Below are 18257 nucleotides of genomic sequence, written 5' to 3'. Positions count from 1 at the left end.
GTTTTACAGTGATAACTGCAGGAACTTCAATCCGGCACTAGGAAACACACTGAGAAACCAGAGTAAAGTTTCTCCTGCAACTCGTTCCTTTGGTGCTAGATGAACAAACGTCTCTGTACATGCTCATTTCTGAGAGATATGTGTGTGTGAAAGCCGTCCTTCAATTAGCTTGTTGGGAACACAAAGTTTCTTTTCAGTAGCAAATTTCATTCCTTGCATATATATGGGGAAGTACAAGCTCCAACTCAGTTTTACAGTGAAAACTGCAGGAACTTCAAACCGGCACTAGGAAACAGACTGAGAAAGCAGAGAAAAAGTGTCTCCTGCAACCCGTTCCCTTGGTGCTAGATGAACGAACGTCTCTCCACTTGCTCAGTTCTGAGAGATAAGTGTGTGTGAAAGCCGTCCTTCACCTAGCTTGTTGGGAACACAAAGTTTCTTTTCAGTTGCAAACACCAATCCATGCATATATATGGGTAGGTACAATATCCAACTCGTTTGACAGTGAAAACTGCAGGAACTTCAAACCGGCTCTAGGAAACACACTGAGAAACCAGAGTAAAGTTTCTCCTGCAACTCGTTCCTTTGGTGCTAGATGAACGAACGTCTCTCCACTTGCTCAGTTCTGAGAGATAAGTGTGTGTGAAAGCCGTCCTTCACCTAGCTTGTTATGAACACAAAGTTTCTTTTCAGTTTCAAACTCCAATCCATGCATATATATGGGTAGGTACTAGCTCCAACTCGGTTTGACAGTGAAAACTGCAGGAAATTCAAACCGGCACTAGGAAACAGACTGAGAAACCAGAGTAAAGTTTCTCCTGCAACTCGTTCCCTTGGTGCTAGATGAACGAACGTCTCTCCACTTGCTCAGTTCTGAGATATAAGGGTGTGTGAAAGCCGTACTTCACCTAGCTTGTTGGGAACACAAAGTTTCTTTTCAGTTGCAAACACCGTTCCATACATATATATGGGGAGGTACAAGCTCCAACTCGGTTTTACAGTGAAAACTGCAGGAACTTCAAACCGGCACTAGGAAACAGACTGAGAAAGCAGAGTAAAAGTTTCTCCTGCAACCCGTTCCCTTGGTGCTAGACGAACGAACGTCTCTGTACATGCTCAGTTCTGAGAGATAAGTGTGTGTGAAAGCCGTCCTTCAACTAGCTTGTTGGGAACACAAAGTTTCTTTTCAGTTGCAAACACCAATCCATGCATATATATGGGGAGGTACTAACTCCAACTCGGTTTGACAGTGAAAACTGCAGGAACTTCAAACCGGCACTAGGAAACAGACTGAGAAAGCAGAGAAAAATTGTCCCTGCAACACGTTTCCTTGGTGCTAGACGAACGAACGTCTCTGTACATGCTCATTTCTGAGAGATAAGTGTGTGTGAAAGCCGTCCTTCACCTAGCTTGTTATGAAAACAAAGTTTCTTTTCAGTTTCAAACTCCAATCCATGCATATATATGGGTACGTACTAGCTCCAAATCGGTTTGACAGTGATAACTGCAGGATCTTCAAACCGGCACTAGGAAACAGACTGAGAAACCAGAGCAAAGTTTCTCCTGCAACTCGTTCCCTTGGTGCTAGATGAACGAACGTCTCTCCACTTGCTCAGTTCTGAGAGATAAGTGTGTGTGAAAGCCGTACTTCACCTAGCTTGTTGGGAACACAAAGTTTCTTTTCAGTTGCAAACACCGTTCCATACATATATATGGGGAGGTACAAGCTCCAACTCGGTTTTACAGTGAAAACTGCAGGAACTTCAAACCGGCACTTCAGACTGAGAAAGCAGAGTAAAAGTGTCTCCTGCAACCCGTTCCCTTGGTGCTAGATGAACGAACGTCTCTCCACTTGCTCAGTTATGAGAGATAAGTGTGTGTGTAAGCCGTCCTTCACCTAGCTTGTTGGGAACACAAAGTTTCTTTTCAGTTGCAAACTCCAATCCATACATATATATGGGGAGGTACAAGCTCCAACTCGGTTTTACAGTGAAAACTGCAGGAACTTCAAACCGGCACTAGGAAACAGACTGAGAAAGCAGAGAAAAAGTGTCTCCTGCAGCCCGTTCCCTTGGTGCTAGATGAACGAACGTCTCTCCACTTGCTCAGTTCTGAGAGATAAGTGTGTGTGAAAGCCGTACTTCACCTAGCTTGTTGGGAACACAAAGTTTCTTTTCAGTTGCAAACACCGTTCCATACATATATATGGGGAGGTACAAGCTCCAACTCGGTTTTACAGTGAGAACTGCAGGAACTTCAAACCGGCACTAGGAAACAGACTGAGAAAGCAGAGAAAAATTGTCCCTGCAACACGTTTCCTTGGTGCTAGACGAACGAACGTCTCTGTACATGCTCATTTCTGAGAGATAAGTGTGTGTGAAAGCCGTCCTTCACCTAGCTTGTTATGAACACAAAGTTTCTTTTCAGTTTCAAACTCCAATCCATGCATATATATGGGTACGTACTAGCTCCAAATCGGTTTGACAGTGATAACTGCAGGATCTTCAAACCGGCACTAGGAAACAGACTGAGAAACCAGAGTAAAGTTTCTCCTGCAACTCGTTCCTTTAGTGCTAGATGAACAAACGTCTCTGTACATGCTCATTTCTGAGAGATATGTGTGTGTGAAAGCCGTCCTTCAATTAGCTTGTTGGGAACACAAAGTTTCTTTTCAGTAGCAAATTCCATTCCATGCATATATATGGGGAGGTACAAGTTCCAACTCGGTTTTAGAGTGAACTGCAGGAACTTGAAACCGGCACTAGGAAACAGACTGAGAAAGCAGAGAAAAAGTGTCTCCTGCAAACCGTTCCCTTGGTGCTAGATGAACGAACGTCTCTCCACTTGCTCAGTTCTCAAAGATAAGTGTGTGTGAAAGCCGTAGTTCACCTAGCTTGTTGGGAACACAAAGTTTCTTTTCAGTTGGAAACACCGTTCCATACATATATATGGGAAGGTACAAGCTCCAACTCGGATTTACAGTGAAAACTGCAGGAACTTCAAAACGGCACTAGGAAACAGACTGAGAAAGCAGAGTAAAAGTGTCTCCTGCAACCCGTTCCCTTGGTGCTAGATGAACGAACGTCTCTGTACATGCTCAGTTCTGAGAGATAAATGTGTGTGAAAGCCGTCCTTCACCTAGCTTGTTGGGAACACAAAGTTTCTTTTCAGTTGCAAACACCGTTCCATACATATATATGGGGAGGTATAAGCTCCAACTCGGTTTTACAGTGAAAACTGCAGGAACTTCAAACCGGCACTAGAAAACAGACTGAGAAAGCAGAGAATAAGTGTCTCCTGCAAACCGTTCCCTTGGTGCTAGATGAACGAACGTCTCGCCACTTGCTCAGTTTGAGAGTTAAGTGTGTGTGAAAGCCGTCCTTCACCTAGCTTGTTGGGAACACAAGGTTCCTTTTCAGTTGCAAACTCCATTCCATACATATATATGGGGAGGTACAAGCTCCAACTCGGTTTTACAGTGATAACTGCAGGAACTTCAATCCGGCACTAGGAAACACACTGAGAAACCAGAGTAAAGTTTCTCCTGCAACTCGTTCCTTTGGTGCTAGATGAACAAACGTCTCTGTACATGCTCATTTCTGAGAGATATGTGTGTGTGAAAGCCGTCCTTCAATTAGCTTGTTGGGAACACAAAGTTTCTTTTCAGTAGCAAATTTCATTCCTTGCATATATATGGGGAAGTACAAGCTCCAACTCAGTTTTACAGTGAAAACTGCAGGAACTTCAAACCGGCACTAGGAAACAGACTGAGAAAGCAGAGAAAAAGTGTCTCCTGCAACCCGTTCCCTTGGTGCTAGATGAACGAACGTCTCTCCACTTGCTCAGTTCTGAGAGATAAGTGTGTGTGAAAGCCGTCCTTCACCTAGCTTGTTGGGAACACAAAGTTTCTTTTCAGTTGCAAACACCAATCCATGCATATATATGGGTAGGTACAATATCCAACTCGTTTGACAGTGAAAACTGCAGGAACTTCAAACCGGCTCTAGGAAACACACTGAGAAACCAGAGTAAAGTTTCTCCTGCAACTCGTTCCTTTGGTGCTAGATGAACGAACGTCTCTCCACTTGCTCAGTTCTGAGAGATAAGTGTGTGTGAAAGCCGTCCTTCACCTAGCTTGTTATGAACACAAAGTTTCTTTTCAGTTTCAAACTCCAATCCATGCATATATATGGGTAGGTACTAGCTCCAACTCGGTTTGACAGTGAAAACTGCAGGAAATTCAAACCGGCACTAGGAAACAGACTGAGAAACCAGAGTAAAGTTTCTCCTGCAACTCGTTCCCTTGGTGCTAGATGAACGAACGTCTCTCCACTTGCTCAGTTCTGAGAGATAAGGGTGTGTGAAAGCCGTACTTCACCTATCTTGTTGGGAACACAAAGTTTCTTTTCAGTTGCAAACACCGTTCCATACATATATATAGGGAGGTACAAGCTCCAACTCGGTTTTACAGTGAAAACTGCAGGAACTTCAAACCGGCACTAGGAAACAGACTGAGAAACCAGAGTAAAAGTTTCTCCTGCAACCCGTTCCCTTGGTGCTAGACGAACGAACGTCTCTGTACATGCTCAGTTCTGAGAGATAAGTGTGTGTGAAAGCCGTCCTTCAACTCGCTTTTTGGGAACACAAAGTTTCTTTTCAGTTGCAAACACCAATCCATGCATATATATGGGGAGGTACTAACTCCAACTCGGTTTGACAGTGAAAACTGCAGGAACTTCAAACCGGCACTAGGAAACAGACTGAGAAAGCAGAGAAAAATTGTCCCTGCAACACGTTTCCTTGGTGCTAGACGAACGAACGTCTCTGTACATGCTCATTTCTGAGAGATAAGTGTGTGTGAAAGCCGTCCTTCACCTAGCTTGTTATGAACAGAAAGTTTCTTTTCAGTTTCAAACTCCAATCCATGCATATATATGGGTACGTACTAGCTCCAAATAGGTTTGACAGTGATAACTGCAGGATCTTCAAACCGGCACTAGGAAACAGACTGAGAAACCAGAGCAAAGTTTCTCCTGCAAATCGTTCCCTTGGTGCTAGATGAACGAACGTCTCTCCACTTGCTCAGTTCTGAGAGATAAGTGTGTGTGAAAGCCGTACTTCACCTAGCTTGTTGGGAACACAAAGTTTCTTTTCAGTTGCAAACACCGTTCCATACATATATATGGGGAGGTACAAGCTCCAACTCGGTTTTACAGTGAAAACTGCAGGAACTTCAAACCGGCACTTCAGACTGAGAAAGCAGAGTAAAAGTGTCTCCTGCAACCCGTTCCCTTGGTGCTAGATGAACGAACGTCTCTCCACTTGCTCAGTTCTGAGAGATAAGTGTGTGTGTAAGCCGTCCTTCACCTAGCTTGTTGGGAACACAAAGTTTCTTTTCAGTTGCAAACTCCAATCCATACATATATATGGGGAGGTACAAGCTCCAACTCGGTTTTACAGTGAAAACTGCAGGAACTTCAAACCGGCACTAGGAAACAGACTGAGAAAGCAGAGAAAAAGTGTCTCCTGCAACCCGTTCCCTTGGTGCTAGATGAACGAACGTCTCTCCACTTGCTCAGTTCTGAGAGATAAGTGTGTGTGAAAGCCGTCCTTCACCTAGCTTGTTATGAACACAAAGTTTCTTTTCAGTTTCAAACTCCAATCCATGCATATATATGGGTACGTACTAGCTCCAAATCTGTTTGACAGTGATAACTGCAGGATCTTCAAACCGGCACTAGGAAACAGACTGAGAAACCAGAGTAAAGTTTCTCCTGCAACTCGTTCCTTTAGTGCTAGATGAACAAACGTCTCTGTACATGCTCATTTCTGAGAGATATGTGTGTGTGAAAGCCGTCCTTCAATTAGCTTGTTGGGAACACAAAGTTTCTTTTCAGTAGCAAATTCCATTCCATGCATATATATGGGGAGGTACAAGCTCCAACTCGGTTTTAGAGTGAACTGCAGGAACTTCAAACCGGCACTAGGAAACAGACTGAGAAAGCAGAGAAAAAGTGTCTCCTGCAACAAGTTCCCTTGGTGCTAGATGAACGAACGTCTCTGTACATGCTCATTTCTGATAGATAAGTGTGTGTGAAAGCCGTCCTTCACCTAGCTTGTTGGGAACACAAAGTATCTTTTCAGTTGCTAACACCGTTCCATACATATATATGGGGAGGTACAAGCTCCAAATCGGTTTTACAGTGAAAACTGCAGGAACTTCAAACCGGCACTAGGAAACAGACTGAGAAAGCAGAGAAAAAGTGTCTCCTGCAAACCGTTCCCTAGGTGCTAGATGAACGAACGTCTCTCCACTTGCTCAGTTCTGAGAGATAATTGTGTGTGTAAGCCGTCCTTCACCAACTTGTTGGGAACACAAAGTTTCTTTTCAGTTGCAAACACCGTTCCATACATATATATGGGGAGGTATAAGCTCCAACTCGCTTTTACAGTGAAAACTGCAGGAACTTCAAACCGGCACTAGAAAACAGACTGAGAAAGCAGAGAATAAGTGTCTCCTGCAAACCGTTCCCTTGGTGCTACATGAACGAACGTCTCGCCACTTGCTCAGTTTGAGAGATAAGTGTGTGTGAAAGCCGTCCTTCACCTAGCTTGTTGGGAACACAAGGTTTCTTTTCAGTTGCAAACTCCATTCCATACATATATATGGGGAGGTACAAGCTCCAACTCGGTTTTACAGTGATAACTGCAGGAACTTCAATCCGGCACTAGGAAACACACTGAGAAACCAGAGTAAAGTTTCTCCTGCAACTCGTTCCTTTGGTGCTAGATGAACAAACGTCTCTGTACATGCTAATTTCTGAGAGATATGTGTGTGTGAAAGCCGTCCTTCAATTAGCTTGTTGGGAACACAAAGTTTCGTTTCAGTAGCAAATTCCATTCCTTGCATATATATGGGGAGGTACAAGCTCCAACTCAGTTTTACAGTGAAAACTGCAGGAACTTCAAACCGGCACTAGGAAACAGACTGAGAAAGCAGAGAAAAAGTGTCTCCTGCAACCCGTTCCCTTGGTGCTAGATGAACGAACGTCTCTCCACTTGCTCAGTTCTGAGAGATAAGTGTGTGTGAAAGCCGTCCTTCACCTAGCTTGTTGGGAACACAAAGTTTCTTTTCAGTTTTAAACTCCAATCCATGCATATATATGGGTAGGTACAATATCCAACTCGGTTTGACAGTGAAAACTGCAGGAACTTCAAACCGGCTCTAGGAAACACACTGAGAAACCAGAGTAAAGTTTCTCCTGCAACTCGTTCCTTTGGTGCTAGATGAACGAACGTCTCTCCACTTGCTCAGTTCTGAGAGATAAGTGTGTGTGAAAGCCGTCCTTCACCTAGCTTGTTGGGAACACAAAGTTTCTTTTCAGTTTTAAACTCCAATCCATGCATATATATGGGTAGGTACAATATCCAACTCGGTTTTACAGTGATAACTGCAGGAACTTCAATCCGGCACTAGGAAACACACTGAGAAACCAGAGTAAAGTTTCTCCTGCAACTCGTTCCTTTGGTGCTAGATGAACAAACGTCTCTGTACATGCTCATTTCTGAGAGATATGTGTGTGTGAAAGCCGTCCTTCAATTAGCTTGTTGGGAACACAAAGTTTCTTTTCAGTAGCAAATTTCATTCCTTGCATATATATGGGGAAGTACAAGCTCCAACTCAGTTTTACAGTGAAAACTGCAGGAACTTCAAACCGGCACTAGGAAACAGACTGAGAAAGCAGAGAAAAAGTGTCTCCTGCAACCCGTTCCCTTGGTGCTAGATGAACGAACGTCTCTCCACTTGCTCAGTTCTGAGAGATAAGTGTGTGTGAAAGCCGTCCTTCACCTAGCTTGTTGGGAACACAAAGTTTCTTTTCAGTTGCAAACACCAATCCATGCATATATATGGGTAGGTACAATATCCAACTCGTTTGACAGTGAAAACTGCAGGAACTTCAAACCGGCTCTAGGAAACACACTGAGAAACCAGAGTAAAGTTTCTCCTGCAACTCGTTCCTTTGGTGCTAGATGAACGAACGTCTCTCCACTTGCTCAGTTCTGAGAGATAAGTGTGTGTGAAAGCCGTCCTTCACCTAGCTTGTTATGAACACAAAGTTTCTTTTCAGTTTCAAACTCCAATCCATGCATATATATGGGTAGGTACTAGCTCCAACTCGGTTTGACAGTGAAAACTGCAGGAAATTCAAACCGGCACTAGGAAACAGACTGAGAAACCAGAGTAAAGTTTCTCCTGCAACTCGTTCCCTTGGTGCTAGATGAACGAACGTCTCTCCACTTGCTCAGTTCTGAGAGATAAGGGTGTGTGAAAGCCGTACTTCACCTATCTTGTTGGGAACACAAAGTTTCTTTTCAGTTGCAAACACCGTTCCATACATATATATAGGGAGGTACAAGCTCCAACTCGGTTTTACAGTGAAAACTGCAGGAACTTCAAACCGGCACTAGGAAACAGACTGAGAAACCAGAGTAAAAGTTTCTCCTGCAACCCGTTCCCTTGGTGCTAGACGAACGAACGTCTCTGTACATGCTCAGTTCTGAGAGATAAGTGTGTGTGAAAGCCGTCCTTCAACTCGCTTTTTGGGAACACAAAGTTTCTTTTCAGTTGCAAACACCAATCCATGCATATATATGGGGAGGTACTAACTCCAAGTCGGTTTGACAGTGAAAACTGCAGGAACTTCAAACCGGCACTAGGAAACAGACTGAGAAAGCAGAGAAAAATTGTCCCTGCAACACGTTTCCTTGGTGCTAGACGAACGAACGTCTCTGTACATGCTCATTTCTGAGAGATAAGTGTGTGTGAAAGCCGTCCTTCACCTAGCTTGTTATGAACAGAAAGTTTCTTTTCAGTTTCAAACTCCAATCCATGCATATATATGGGTACGTACTAGCTCCAAATAGGTTTGACAGTGATAACTGCAGGATCTTCAAACCGGCACTAGGAAACAGACTGAGAAACCAGAGCAAAGTTTCTCCTGCAAATCGTTCCCTTGGTGCTAGATGAACGAACGTCTCTCCACTTGCTCAGTTCTGAGAGATAAGTGTGTGTGAAAGCCGTACTTCACCTAGCTTGTTGGGAACACAAAGTTTCTTTTCAGTTGCAAACACCGTTCCATACATATATATGGGGAGGTACAAGCTCCAACTCGGTTTTACAGTGAAAACTGCAGGAACTTCAAACCGGCACTTCAGACTGAGAAAGCAGAGTAAAAGTGTCTCCTGCAACCCGTTCCCTTGGTGCTAGATGAACGAACGTCTCTCCACTTGCTCAGTTCTGAGAGATAAGTGTGTGTGTAAGCCGTCCTTCACCTAGCTTGTTGGGAACACAAAGTTTCTTTTCAGTTGCAAACTCCAATCCATACATATATATGGGGAGGTACAAGCTCCAACTCGGTTTTACAGTGAAAACTGCAGGAACTTCAAACCGGCACTAGGAAACAGACTGAGAAAGCAGAGAAAAAGTGTCTCCTGCAACCCGTTCCCTTGGTGCTAGATGAACGAACGTCTCTCCACTTGCTCAGTTCTGAGAGATAAGTGTGTGTGAAAGCCGTCCTTCACCTAGCTTGTTATGAACACAAAGTTTCTTTTCAGTTTCAAACTCCAATCCATGCATATATATGGGTACGTACTAGCTCCAAATCTGTTTGACAGTGATAACTGCAGGATCTTCAAACCGGCACTAGGAAACAGACTGAGAAACCAGAGTAAAGTTTCTCCTGCAACTCGTTCCTTTAGTGCTAGATGAACAAACGTCTCTGTACATGCTCATTTCTGAGAGATATGTGTGTGTGAAAGCCGTCCTTCAATTAGCTTGTTGGGAACACAAAGTTTCTTTTCAGTAGCAAATTCCATTCCATGCATATATATGGGGAGGTACAAGCTCCAACTCGGTTTTAGAGTGAACTGCAGGAACTTCAAACCGGCACTAGGAAACAGACTGAGAAAGCAGAGAAAAAGTGTCTCCTGCAACAAGTTCCCTTGGTGCTAGATGAACGAACGTCTCTGTACATGCTCATTTCTGATAGATAAGTGTGTGTGAAAGCCGTCCTTCACCTAGCTTGTTGGGAACACAAAGTATCTTTTCAGTTGCTAACACCGTTCCATACATATATATGGGGAGGTACAAGCTCCAAATCGGTTTTACAGTGAAAACTGCAGGAACTTCAAACCGGCACTAGGAAACAGACTGAGAAAGCAGAGAAAAAGTGTCTCCTGCAAACCGTTCCCTAGGTGCTAGATGAACGAACGTCTCTCCACTTGCTCAGTTCTGAGAGATAATTGTGTGTGTAAGCCGTCCTTCACCAACTTGTTGGGAACACAAAGTTTCTTTTCAGTTGCAAACACCGTTCCATACATATATATGGGGAGGTATAAGCTCCAACTCGCTTTTACAGTGAAAACTGCAGGAACTTCAAACCGGCACTAGAAAACAGACTGAGAAAGCAGAGAATAAGTGTCTCCTGCAAACCGTTCCCTTGGTGCTACATGAACGAACGTCTCGCCACTTGCTCAGTTTGAGAGATAAGTGTGTGTGAAAGCCGTCCTTCACCTAGCTTGTTGGGAACACAAGGTTTCTTTTCAGTTGCAAACTCCATTCCATACATATATATGGGGAGGTACAAGCTCCAACTCGGTTTTACAGTGATAACTGCAGGAACTTCAATCCGGCACTAGGAAACACACTGAGAAACCAGAGTAAAGTTTCTCCTGCAACTCGTTCCTTTGGTGCTAGATGAACAAACGTCTCTGTACATGCTAATTTCTGAGAGATATGTGTGTGTGAAAGCCGTCCTTCAATTAGCTTGTTGGGAACACAAAGTTTCGTTTCAGTAGCAAATTCCATTCCTTGCATATATATGGGGAGGTACAAGCTCCAACTCAGTTTTACAGTGAAAACTGCAGGAACTTCAAACCGGCACTAGGAAACAGACTGAGAAAGCAGAGAAAAAGTGTCTCCTGCAACCCGTTCCCTTGGTGCTAGATGAACGAACGTCTCTCCACTTGCTCAGTTCTGAGAGATAAGTGTGTGTGAAAGCCGTCCTTCACCTAGCTTGTTGGGAACACAAAGTTTCTTTTCAGTTTTAAACTCCAATCCATGCATATATATGGGTAGGTACAATATCCAACTCGGTTTGACAGTGAAAACTGCAGGAACTTCAAACCGGCTCTAGGAAACACACTGAGAAACCAGAGTAAAGTTTCTCCTGCAACTCGTTCCTTTGGTGCTAGATGAACGAACGTCTCTCCACTTGCTCAGTTCTGAGAGATAAGTGTGTGTGAAAGCCGTCCTTCACCTAGCTTGTTATGAACACAAAGTTTCTTTTCAGTTTCAAACTCCAATCCATGCATATATATGGTTAGGTACTAGCTCCAACTCGGTTTGACAGTGAAAACTGCAGGAACTTCAAACCGGCACTAGGAAACAGACTGAGAAACCAGAGTAAATTTTCTCCTGCAACTCGTTCCCTTGGTGCTAGATGAACGAACGTCTCTCCACTTGCTCAGTTCTGAGAGATAAGGGTGTGTGAAAGCCGTACTTCACCTAGCTTGTTGGGAACACAAAGTTTCTTTTCAGTTGCAAACACCGTTCCATACATATATATGGGGAGGTACAAGCTCCAACTCGGTTTTACAGTGAAAACTGCAGGAACTTCAAACCGGCACTAGGAAACAGACTGAGAAAGCAGAGTAAAAGTTTCTCCTGCAACCCGTTCCCTTGGTGCTAGACGAACGAACGTCTCTGTACATGCTCAGTTCTGAGAGATAAGTGTGTGTGAAAGCCGTCCTTCAACTAGCTTGTTGGGAACACAAAGTTTCTTTTCAGTTGCAAACACCAATCCATGCATATATATGGGGAGGTACTAACTCCAACTCGGTTTGACAGTGAAAACTGCAGGAACTTCAAACCGGCACTAGGAAACAGACTGAGAAAGCAGAGAAAAATTGTCCCTGCAACACGTTTCCTTGGTGCTAGACGAACGAACGTCTCTGTACATGCTCATTTCTGAGAGATAAGTGTGTGTGAAAGCCGTCCTTCACCTAGCTTGTTATGAACACAAAGTTTCTTTTCAGTTTCAAACTCCAATCCATGCATATATATGGGTACGTACTAGCTCCAAACCGGTTTGACAGTGATAACTGCAGGATCTTCAAACCGGCACTAGGAAACAGACTGAGAAACCAGAGCAAAGTTTCTCCTGCAACTCGTTCCCTTGGTGCTAGATGAACGAACGTCTCTCCACTTGCTCAGTTCTGAGAGATAAGTGTGTGTGAAAGCCGTACTTCACCTAGCTTGTTGGGAACACAAAGTTTCTTTTCAGTTGCAAACACCGTTCCATACATATATATGGGGAGGTACAAGCTCCAACTCGGTTTTACAGTGAGAACTGCAGGAACTTCAAACCGGCACTTCAGACTGAGAAAGCAGAGAAAAATTGTCCCTGCAACACGTTTCCTTGGTGCTAGACGAACGAACGTCTCTGTACATGCTCATTTCTGAGAGATAAGTGTGTGTGAAAGCCGTCCTTCACCTAGCTTGTTATGAACACAAAGTTTCTTTTCAATTTCAAACTCCAATCCATGCATATATATGGGTACGTACTAGCTCCAAATCGGTTTGACAGTGATAACTGCAGGATCTTCAAACCGGCACTAGGAAACAGACTGAGAAACCAGAGTAAAGTTTCTCCTGCAACTCGTTCCTTTGGTGCTAGATGAACGAAAGTCTCTGTACATGCTCATTTCTGAGAGATATGTGTGTGTGAAAGCCGTCCTTCAATTAGCTTGTTGGGAACACAAAGTTTCTTTTCAGTTGCAAACTCCATTCCATACATATATATGGGGAGGTACAAGCTCCAACTCGGATTTACAGTGAAAACTGCAGGAACTTCAAAACGGCACTAGGAAACAGACTGATAAAGCAGAGTAAAAGTGTCTCCTGCAACCCGTTCCCTTGGTGCTAGATGAACGAACGTCTCTGTACATGCTCAGTTCTGAGAGATAAATGTGTGTGAAAGCCGTCCTTCACCTAGCTTGTTGGGAACACAAAGTTTCTTTTCAGTTTCAAACTCCAATCCATACATATATATGGGGAGGTACAAGCTCCAACTCGGTTTTACAGTGAAAACTGCAGGAACTTCAAACCGGCACTAGGAAAAAGACTGAGAAAGCAGAGTAAAAGTGTCTCCTGCAACGCATTCCCTTGGTGCTAGACGAACGAACGTCTCTGTACATGCTCAGTTCTGAGAGAAAAGTGTGTGTGAAAGCCGTCCTTCAACTAGCTTGTTGGGAACACAAAGTTTCTTTTCAGTTGCAAACTCCAATCCATGCACATATATGGGGAGGTACTAGATCCAACTCGGTTTGACAGTGAAAACTGCAGGAACTTCAAACCGGCACTAGGAAACAGACTGAGATACCAGAGTAAAAGTGTCTCCTGCAACTCGTTCCCTTGGTGCTAGATGAACGAACGTCTCTCCACTTGCTCAGTTCTCAAAGATAAGTGTGTGTGAAAGCCGTACTTCACCTAGCTTGTTGGGAACACAAAGTTTCTTTTCAGTTGCAAACACCGTTCCATACATATATATGGGGAGGTACAAGCTCCAACTCGGATTTACAGTGAAAACTGCAGGAACTTCAAAACGGCACTAGGAAACAGACTGATAAAGCAGAGTAAAAGTGTCTCCTGCAACCCGTTCCCTTGGTGCTAGACCAACGAACGTCTCTGTACATGCTCAGTTCTGAGAGATAAGTGTGTGTGAAAGCAGTCCTTCACCTAGCTTGTTATGAACACAATGTTTCTTTTCAGTTTCAAACTCCAATCCATACATATATATGGGGAGGTACAAGCTCCAACTCGGTTTTACAGTGAAAACTGCTGGAACTTCAAACCGGCACTAGGAAACAGACTGAGAATGCAGAGAAAAAGTGTCTCATGCAACCCGTTCCCTTGGTGCTAGATGAACGAAAGTCTCTGTACATGCTCAGTTCTGAGAGATAAGTGTGTGTGAAAGCCGTCCTTCACCTAGCTTGTTGGGAACACAAAGTTTCTTTTCAGTTGCAAACACCGTTCCATACATATATATGGGGAGGTACAAGCTCCAACTCGGTTTTACAGTGAAAACTGCAGGAACTTCAAACCGGCACTAGGAAACAGACTGAGAAAGCAGAGTAAAAGTGTCTCCTGCAACCCATTCCCTTGGTGCTAGACGAACGAACGTCTCTGTACATGCTCAGTTCTGAGAGAAAAGTGTGTGTGAAAGCCGTCCTTCAACTAGCTTGTTGGGAACACAAAGTTTCTTTTCAGTTGCAAACTCCAATCCATGCACATATATGGGGAGGTACTAGATCCAACTCGGTTTGACAGTGAAAACTGCAGGAACTTCAAACCGGCACTAGGAAACAGACTGAGAAACCAGAGTAAATTTTCTCCTGCAACTCGTTCCCTTGGTGCTAGATGAACGAACGTCTCTCCACTTGCTCAGTTCTCAAAGATAAGTGTGTGTGAAAGCCGTACTTCACCTAGCTTGTTGGGAACACAAAGTTTCTTTTCAGTTGCAAACACCGTTCCATACATATATATGGGGAGGTAAAAGCTCCAACTCGGATTTACAGTGAAAACTGCAGGAACTTCAAAACGGCACTAGGAAACAGACTGATAAAGCAGAGTAAAAGTGTCTCCTGCAACCCGTTCCCTTGGTGCTAGATGAACGAACGTCTCTGTACATGCTCAGTTCTGAGAGATAAATGTGTGTGAAAGCCGTCCTTCACCTAGCTTGTTGGGAACACAAAGTTTCTTTTCAGTTGCAAACACCGTTCCATACATATATATGGGGAGGTATAAGCTCCAACTCGGTTTTACAGTGAAAACTGCAGGAACTTCAAACCGGCCCTAGGAAACAGACTGAGAAAGCAGAGAAAAAGTGTCTCCTGCAAACCGTTCCCTTGGTGCTAGATGAACGAAAGTCTCGCCACTTGCTCAGTTCTGAGAGATAAGTGTGTGTGAAAGCCGTCCTTCACCTAGCTTGTTGGGAACACAAAGTTTCTTTTCAGTTGCAAACTCCATTCCATACATATATATGGGGAGGTACTAGCTCCAACTCGGTTTTACAGTGAAAACTGCTGGAACTTCAAAACGGCACCAGGAAACAGACTGATAAAGCAGAGTAATAGTGTCTCCTGCAAACCGTTCCCTTGGTGCTAGATGAACGAACGTCTCTGGACATGCTCAGTTTTGAGAGATAAATGTGTGTGAAAGCCGTCCTTCACCTAGCTTGTTGGGAACACAAAGTTTCTTTTCAGTTGCAAACACCGTTCCATACATATATATGGGGAGGTATAAGCTCCAACTCGGTTTTACTGTGAAAACTGCAGGAACTTCAAACCGGCACTAGGAAACAGACTGAGAAAGCAGAGAAAAAGTGTCTCCTGCAAACCGTTCCCTTGGTGCTAGATGAACGAACGTCTCGCCACTTGCTCAGTTCTGAGAGATAAGTGTGTGTGAAAGCCGTCCTTCACCTAGCTTGTTGGGAACACAAAGTTTCTTTTCAGTTGCAAACTCCATTCCATACATATATATGGGGAGGTACTATCTCCAACTCGGTTTTACAGTGAAAACTGCAGGAACTTCAAACCGGCACTACGAAACAGACTGAGAAAGCAGAGAAATAGTGTCTCCTGCAACCCGTTCCCTTGGTGCTAGATGAACGAACGTCTCTCCACTTGCTCAGTTCTGAGAGATAAGTGTGTGTGAAACCGTCCTTCACCTAGCTTGTAGGGAACACAAAGTTTCTTTTCAGTTGCAAACTCCATTCCATACATATATATGGGGAGGTACAAGCTCCAACTCGGTTTTACAGTGATAACTGCAGGAACTTCAAACCGGCACTAGGAAACACACTGAGAAACCAGAGTAAAGTTTCTCCTGCAACTCGTTCCTTTGGTGCTACATGAACAAACGTCTCTGTACATGCTCATTTCTGAGAGATATGTGTGTGTGAAAGCCGTCCTTCAATTAGCTTGTTGGGAACACAAAGTTTCTTTTCAGTAGCAAATTCCATTCCTTGCATATATATGGGGAGGTACAAGCTCCAACTCGGTTTTACAGTGAACTGCAGGAACTTCAAACCGGCACTAGGAAACAGACTGAGAAAGCAGAGAAAAAGTGTCTCCTGCATCCCGTTCCCTTGGTGCTAGATGAACGAACGTCTCTGTACATGCTCATTTCTGAGAGATAAGTGTGTGTGAAAGCCGTCCTTCACCTAGCTTGTTTGTAACACAAAGTTTCTTTTCAATAGCAAACTCCATTCCATACATATATATGGGGAGGTACAAGCTCCAACTCGGTTTTACAGTGAAAACTGCAGGAACTTCAAACCGGCACTAGGAAACAGACTGAGAAAGCAGAGAAAAAGTGTCTCCTGCAACCCGTTCCCTTGGTGCTAGATGAACGAACATCTCTCCACTTGCTCAGTTCTGAGAGATAAGTGTGAGTGAAAGCCGTCCTTCACCTACCTTGTTGGGAACACAAAGTTTCTTTTCAGTTGCAAACACCAATCCATGCATATATATGGGGAGATACTATCTCCAACTCGGTTTGACAGTGAAAACTGCAGGAACTTCAAACCGGCACTAGGAAACACACTGAGAAACCAGAGTAAAGTTTCTCCTGCAACTCGTTCCTTTGGTGCTAGATGAACGAACGTCTCTGTACATGCTCATTTCTGAGAGATATGTGTGTGTGAAAGCCGTCCTTCAATTAGCTTGTTGGGAACACAAAGTTTCTTTTCAGTTGCAAACTCCATTCCATACATATATATGGGGAGGTACAAGCTCCAACTCGGTTTTACTGTGAAAACTGCAGGAACTTCAAACCGGCACTAGGAAACAGACTGAGAAAGCAGAGAAAAATTGTCCCTGCAACACGTTCCCTTGGTGCTAGACGAACAAACGTCTCTGTACATGCTCAGTTCTGAGAGATAAGTGTGTGTGAAAGCCGTCCTTCACCTAGCTTGTTGGGAACACAAAGTTTCTTTTCAGTTTCAAACTCCAATCCATGCATATATATGGGTAGGTACTAGCTCCAACTCGGTTTGACAGTGAAAACTGCAGGAACTTCAAACCGGCACTAGGAAACAGACTGAGAAACCAGAGTAAAGTTTCTCCTGCAACTCGTTCCTTTGGTGCTAGATGAACGAACGTCTCTGTACATGCTCATTTCTGAGAGATAAGTGTGTGTGAAAGCCGTCCTTCACCTAGCTTGTTTGTAACACAAAGTTTCTTTTCAATAGCAAACCCCATTCCATACATATATATGGGGAGGTACAAGCTCCAACTCAGTTTTACAGTGAAAACTGCAGGAACTTCAAACCGGCACTAGGAAACAGACTGAGAAAGCAGCGAAAAAGTGTCTCCTGCAACCCGTTCCCTTGGTGCTAGATGAACGATCGTCTCTCCACTTGCTCAGTTCTGAGAGATAAGTGTGTGTGAAAGCCGTCCTTCACCTAGCTTGTTGGGAAGACAAAGTTTCTTTTCAGTTGCAAACACCAATCCATGCATATATATGGGGAGGTACTATCTCCAACTCGGTTTGACAGTGAAAACTGCAGGAATTTCAAACCGGCACTAGGAAAAACACTGAGAAACCAGAGTAAAGTTTCTCCTGCAACTCGTTCCTTTGGTGCTAGATGAACGAATGTCTCTGTACATGCTCATTTCTGAGAGATATGTGTGTGTGAAAGCCGTACTTCACCTAGCTTGTTGGGAACACAAAGTTTCTTTTCAGTTGCAAACACCGTTCCATACATATATATGGGGAGGTACAAGCTCCAACTCGGTTTTACAGTGAAAACTGCAGGAACTTCAAACCGGCACTAGGAAACAGACTGAGAAAGCAGAGTAAAAGTGTCTCCTGCAACCCGTTCCCTTGGTGCTAGATGAACGAACGTCTCTCCACTTGCTCAGTTCTGAGAGATAATTGTGTGTGTAAGCCGTCCTTCACCTTGCTTGTTGGGAACACAAAGTTTCTTTTCAGTTGCAAACTCCAATCCATACATATATATGGGGAGGTACAAGCTCCAACTCGGTTTTACAGTGAAAACTGCAGGAACTTCAAACCGGCACTAGGAAACAGACTGAGAAAGCAGTGAAAAAGTGTCTCCTGCAACCCGTTCCCTTGGTGCTAGATGAACGAACGTCTCTCCACTTGCTCAGTTCTGAGAGATAAGTGTGTGTGA

The sequence above is a fragment of the Camelus dromedarius genome, chromosome 23 (assembly GCF_036321535.1).
Source record: "Camelus dromedarius isolate mCamDro1 chromosome 23, mCamDro1.pat, whole genome shotgun sequence".
Taxonomy (NCBI): domain Eukaryota; kingdom Metazoa; phylum Chordata; class Mammalia; order Artiodactyla; family Camelidae; genus Camelus; species Camelus dromedarius.
The sequence above is the reverse complement of the archived record's forward strand: the minus strand, read 5'-3'. Positions refer to the sequence as shown.